Source organism: Myotis brandtii, unplaced genomic scaffold, assembly GCF_000412655.1.
Source record: "Myotis brandtii unplaced genomic scaffold, ASM41265v1 scaffold116, whole genome shotgun sequence".
NCBI classification, from domain to species: domain Eukaryota; kingdom Metazoa; phylum Chordata; class Mammalia; order Chiroptera; family Vespertilionidae; genus Myotis; species Myotis brandtii.
Window position 1 is genome coordinate 126,857 of NW_005354010.1, and position 7,227 is coordinate 134,083.

Genomic DNA, 7,227 nt, shown 5'->3' on the forward strand with positions numbered 1-7,227 from the left:
AAAAAAATCACTTCTACTGTCATGGTAAACAACCTGCTTCCCTATTTACAGTGGTCTGGCCCTCTAGCAACTTCAGCGTGAAATTGTAGCTAATTTGCCTACAAATGTCAGGTGGTCATAATAATCTGGCCACTCTGTAGTTTTCTCTGTATTTTGACTGAAGAAAATTTATCTTCTGTGAAAGGGTCACTTGAGTGTAGTTTCTAGGTACACAAAGTCAGGCCAATAGGTTCAGAAGTGGAACCAGCCTAACCCACTTAGTATACATGGCTGATTCCTTGGAGCAAGTGAACCAATGTGCAACTCTTAAGGAAGTTGTCATTATTATTTGTGATAGCATTGCTAGTAGTATAATTTCATTTCTTTTTGACTGAAGACCTGGGTAGAAGAAACTAAGTGTTTTGGGTTAAGTGTAAGTCAGGGAGAAAGTGTCGGCAATTCTGAAGCAATTTCCAACCAAGACTGAAAAACATCATTTACCCTGAAATTGTGTGTGTGTGTGTTTGAGAATAGTAAGTATCTGAGTGTAAAGTAAGAAAACTGTAAGCTGGAGTCTGAGCATGGGCACCTTTGTGCCATTGAACCTCCAGGGAGTCAAAGACACACGTCAGGAAAGCAAGAAGCAAAGACAGCAGTGCACAGACTCAAGTTCCCAGTTGGCTCTATGCCCATCATTACAAGCAATCCCTTTTTGCCCGAATAAATTCTCAAGGATTTAAGGTTAACTGTGAGTTAAAGAAGCTTCAAAAGGGAAACAGGTAATAATACATTGGGGCACATAAATACCTTGCTACTAAAAATAATTCTGTGAACCAGCAACTTCTGCAACATTATGGAGCTTGTTATAAATGGAGAATGGCTGGCCCCACCTCAAACCTACTGACACAGCATCTGTATTTTAACCATAATTCCTGGTTACTCATATACATAAGAAATTTTTAAAAGCACAATCAAGCAATTAATTCAAAAAGTGAAATATATATTTTCTGTATGTGGAATCAATCAAATACAACACATTAAAATTATTTTTCCATGTGTGTATTTATGATTGGATAAAATACACATGGTTATGGTCTCTGCCCTTTATTAAGCCAATATTTTGTTAAGAAGAGTAGCAGTGGTCAAAAATACAACCTCCCACATCCCCTCCCCCAAGCCAGCCATGCACTAATTTGTGCACTGGGCCTCTAGTAATAAAATAAAAATAATAGGATAGTGTAAGGAGTCTCTGAGACAACTTCAAGTGTGTCAACATTCAGATCATGGGGATGCTGGAAGGAGAAGAGAGAGGGCAAGAAATTGAATACCTATTTGAAAAAAATAATTACATAAAACTTCCCTTACCTGGTGAATAAAATAGACATGAAAGTCCAGTAAGTGCAGAAAGTCCAAAATAGGAGGAACACAGAAAGGCCCACACTAAGACACGTCATAATTAAAATGCCAAAGGTTTAAGATAAAGAGAAAATCTTAAAAGTAGTGATAGGACAGTTAGTTTCCTAAAAGGAAGCTCCCATAAGACTATCAGCTGATTTCTTAACAGCAAGGACCTACAACCAAGATTTCTCTACCTGGAAAAGCTGTCACTTAGAATTGAAGGAATTATAAAGAGCTTCCCAGACAATAAAAAGCTAAAGGAATTCATCACCACCAAACCATATTACTTGAAATGTTAAAGGGTCTTCCTTAAGAAGAAGAAGAAAAAAAGATCAAAATATGCACAATAAAAGGCAATAAATACATATCTACCAAAACTGAATCTAAAACTAAAAGGAAAAAAATCAATTAATAAACAAGCAAGACAGAAATAGACTAATATATACAAAGATCATTGTGATGGTTGCCCAATGGAATGGGAATTGGGGAGATGGGTGAAAAAGGTGAATGGATTAAGGAGAACAAATTGGTAGTTACAGAATAGTCATGTTGATATAAAGTACAGCATAGGGAATATAGTTAATTTTATTCTAATAACTATGTATAGTGTCAGATAGGTACAAGATTTACCTGGATATCACTTAATAAGTTATATAATGTCTAATCACTGTGTGTACATATGAAACTAATATAACATTGTATGTCAACTGTAATTAAAAATGAAAATAATGATTTAAACCTGTTAATCAAATACTTACTATAGCTATTCAAAGAAAATCTAATATTTCTTACCCTTAAAAATTTAATATTTTAATATTCAGATATTTTCTTTTCCCTTAAAAGTCCTCTTAAAATTGGGGGATGCTGGAAGGAGAAGAGAGAGGGCAAGAAATTGAATACCTATTTGAAAAAAATAATTACATAAAACTTCCCTTACCTGGTGAATAAAATAGACATGAAAGTCCAGTAAGTGCAGAAAGTCCAAAATAAGAGGAACACAGAAAGGCCCATACTAGGACACATATTCATTAAAATGCCAAAGGTTTAAGACAAAGAGAAAATCTTAAAAGTAGTGATAGGACAGTTACTTTCCTAAAAGGAAGCTCCCATAAGACTATCAGCTGATTTCTTAACAGCAAGGACCTACAACCAAGATTTCTCTACCTGGAAAAGCTGTCACTTAGAATTGAAGAAATTATAAAGAGCTTCCCAGACAAGAAAAAGCTAAAGGAGTTCATCACCACCAAACCATATTACTTGAAATGTTAAAGGGTCTTCCTTAAGAAGAAGAAGAAAAAAAGATCAAAATATGCACAATAAAAGGCAATAAATACATATCTACCAAAACTGAATCTAAAAAGAAAAAAAAAACAATTAATAAACAAGCAAGACAGAAATAGACTAATATATACAAAGATCATTGTGATGGTTGCACAATGGAAGGGGGATTGGGGAGATGGTGAATGGATTAAGGAGAACAAATTGGTAGTTACAAAATAGTCATGTGGATATAAAGTACAGCACAGGGAATATAGTTAATTTTATTCTAATAACTATGTATAGTGTCAGATAGGTACAAGATTTACCTGGATATCACTTAATAAGTTATATAATGTCTAATCACTGTGTGTACATATGAAACTAATATAACATTGTATGTCAACTGTAATTAAAAATGAAAATAATGATTTAAACCTGTTAATCAAATACTTACTATAGCTATTCAAAGAAAATCTAATATTTCTTACCCTTAAAAATTTAATATTTTAATATTCAGATATTTTCTTTTCCCTTAAAAGTCCCCTTAAAATTGCAAGTCACATAAGTAATAGGCTAATCATAAATTGTGAATATTCATTTATTAAAATAGTTTATTTATTTAAAAAAAGAGACAGCAAGAATTTATCATCCATTTTATCATCTTTTTTGGTTATATTTTTGGAAAGTGGTGTTTTTCCAGTCTACTTAATTAAAAAACTACTCCAACTGTATGCAAATATACTTTGCTGAAATGAAAAAAGCACTGTTTTTCAAGAATAAGTGTTATTATTCCCAGCTCCTATGACTGCCAATGAAGAAATCCATGACATAGTGAAAACCACTAGTTGATGTGCCTTTGTCACAACAGGACAGAGTAGAGAAGATGAACTCTGTGTAGGGTGAACATAGGTCATTGTCCCTGTGCCCTTGAGGCTGCCTACAGGCAACTTAGTCACGTGTTTTCCCTACATTAATTGAAACTAGAGAATAAAAAAAATCCATCCATTGGTCAAAGAAGTAAGATTATAATAAGAATTGTGATCCCACTTCGTAATTCAACTGATGAAAATAATGTAAAGAATGATTTGAATTGCTCTGAGGCATTCACCATAGTATGTGCCTCACACTTCTATAGAGTGACAGATGGTTGCAAATTAATGAAAGGAAGATGCCAAAAAACACTGCAATTATTTCAGAATGAGTTTCCCAAAATATGACATATGGCTAGTAACAAATTCTGTGGTATGCTTGTTAAATTCATTAGGTGAGTTCTTGCTTCAATCTGTTGTTTCTTTTTTTATTATTATCCCTCCCTCCCCTTTTCTTTCCTTCTTTCCTTGTTCCTTCATTCATTTGTTCGTTCCTTCCTTCCTATATCCCTCCTCCTCAACCTTCTTCTTAATTTTCTCTCTCTCTCCCTCTCTTTCATTTTTGAGTCTTCCTGACCCAGTATATAAAATCCCTGTAGTGAAGAAGTATTAAAAAATATTTACTGATCAATATAATATGCCCCAAATATGATGGCAATGATTGCCTGTTGCCCTTCAAATTTAATAGCAGCTCTTTTTTCCTTACCTCTTCATATTTTTCTTATTACATTACATATGTCATAATAATTATTAAAAACATCTTGTTTCTAGAAATGGATTAAATCATCTGATATTTGTCATTATGGTCAACAACAACAAAAGAAAAATAGAGGTGCCAGAGAGAGCTTAAAGACTCATTTGACTTTCAATCATAAATGTTTTCTGAGTTTTAGGAATCTTACTAGTATATCTTTAAATGTAATTTCACAAGGAGATAAACAGCTTGAAGCCGGAGTGCCCACTACCAGAATTATAAGAAAAAAGGACAATTAGTCTCTAAACAATATTATTTTACACACCTTAAATCTCCTTAATAATTGTGTTTAGACATGGACTCTCTCAGAAACAGTTTTGGGGGGAAAATCATAGAATATGTATTTGTTTCAAACTTTCTATTACTCCATTAATAAAGAGGATATGAGCATTAAGAAGAGTCCAAGCTAGAATTAAGCAGTATGTTTACCATTACTGTAGCTCTGAACTGTCCTGTTTTGTTTTAAACTAACTAGTCTTTGATGGAAGCCATGCAAATTACCACAAGGCTTGACTTGAAAGAAATTATTTGGGCTTTCCAGGCCATATAATCCACAGCAATGTTGGCTACTTTAAACCATTCATTTTCACTGTGTCTTGCATTTCCTTTTATTGTCTTATTATGCATGCATACCTTAAAGCATATTTCTGCATTTTCTGTAACCCTTATTAAATTCTGTTCAGTTTCCTTTGAAACTGTATGGAGTCTTAAGAGCATTGAGAATTACAATCTAAAAACTGAGTTATGAACTCATGAGAAAGAACACTTGGATAATCTCTTGTCTTATAGACAATATAAATAAGGAGCACAGAAAAAAAATTCACAGAATCTAGTGTTATACATGTGTTGGGTATTATGATTATTACTATTGTTATATTATATTTAGAAATATGGAAACTTAATTTCTATAATTATAAGTATTCTAAAAATATAATGATAAGTTTATACAATGTCTACCAACCTGTCAATAAAATATTCTTTGTTTGTTTAACAATAATTTGCTCTGATTAATATTTGATTGTTTATTATTTATTCATGTGTAGATATAGAGAAAAAAACAGTATCTTAGTCATATATTACTTTTGAAAAAATAATCGCTTTATTTTTATTATAGATTCCAGAGTTAAATATTTGTATTTCCTCCAATATAAATTCAAAGTTCAATTTTCATAAGTCTGACTAGATTTGCAGTTTTCTCCAAAACCATTTGTTTCCATAGTTAGTGTTTCCCCATATGCTTTTAAAAGATGAAAATATAGACATTTATTATTTGTTGAACATAGTCATTTGTTGAAGGTTTTTAAAATTAAAAATAAATAATATATATTTTATTATAACTATACCAGTGCCCCAGTGCAGGGATTCATGCACATTGAAAGGAAATTAATTAGAAGGTAACTGGCGGGGTGGGACTGGGTGAGACTGGCCGGACACACCCTGGAGCCAACCTCCTGAGATCCCTGCTGGCCAGCCCATCTTGGCTCAAAGGGCATCTGTCGAGTGAGCGGGGTCCTTCTGGCAGGTGGGGTTCCTCGGCCTGGCCTGTGGGGATCGGTTCGAAACCAACTCTCCTACATCACCCAAGGGGTCCCAGATTGCGAGAGGGCAGTTCTCAGGTGACACACCCCAAAATCAGGCTCCCTCCTCTCTGGTTCTGGGGTGCATCACCCAATAACCACCACTGTCAAATCATTGCAGCTCCACAGCTCCTGCATTGGGCGTCTGTCCCCTGGTGGTCAGTGAATGTCATACCTACCAGATGGTCAGATGGTTGGATGGTCACTTAGCCTTTTATATATATAGACTAGAGGCCCGTTGCAGAAAGATTCCTGCAAGAATAGGGCTTCCTGCTGCTGGAGTGAAGCAGAGAAGGGATCAAAACCCACTGAGGCAGGCTTCGCTCCCTCTCCCAGCCACTGCAGCTAGGTTTCCCCTCCCACTCCCAGTTGCTGCAGCTGGGTTTGCCCTCCCACCTCCGCAGCCTTGGCTCTGTTCCTGTCTCCATCGCTTCTACTTTGCTCCCTTCTGTAGTGCTTTGCTTCCATGTCGTCTTCAGTCTTTGCTCCCAGCTGGTATATGCAAATTAACCGCCATCTTAGTTGGGGTAATTTGCATATAACTGTTCTGATTGGCTGGTGGGCGTGGCTTAAGGTGTAGCGAAGGTATGGTCAATTTGCATGTTGTCTTTTATTAGAGTAGATATTAGGTACTCACATATTCTTATTGGATAAAAGGGGACACTGAGACTTAGAAAGTTTAAGTAAAGCCAAGCTCACTGAGTTAAGGATCAGAACTGGGAAGTGAGGCATGGGCATGACCTCAGAGCTTCCTTCATCACCCTCAATTCCCCACTGCAATCATTCTTGTAAGAAGGGCAGATAATTTGCTATCCAATCAGAAAAAAATGAATACCTTAAGTACATTCATACCCTATTTCCTGTTTTATATAGTGTGATTTTTAAACATTTCATAGATGTGTAAGACATAAGGTCCATGTATTTCTAGCCAACCATTTTCCCTATTAACTGTGATTGAGAGTAGTTTTCCATTCTCACATGTAACACATTTCAAATTTTTCTAGTATTTTGCAATACTGTGTCTTTAATTAATTCTTCAGAAAGATTTTTTCTAATTTCTAAAGTTCATTTTAAATATTACACTCAATGTCTATTTTTCTTATATGTAATAAAATAACACTTTTTCTGATAAAAGTATTAACTATTTTTAGAGGTCATTAGTAAGAATATTTATTTTAATGTTTCTTGAGACTGATATTTAACAATTGTATTTATTAACATAACAATGGATATATTGATAATTAGTTTGTAAATAAAACCTATATGAAATATAAAATTGAATGACAGAAAGGGACACTATTCTTTTTTTAAAATATATTTTATTGATTTTTTACAGAGAGGAAAGGAGAGAGATAGAGAGTTAGAAACATCGATGAGAGAGAAACATCAA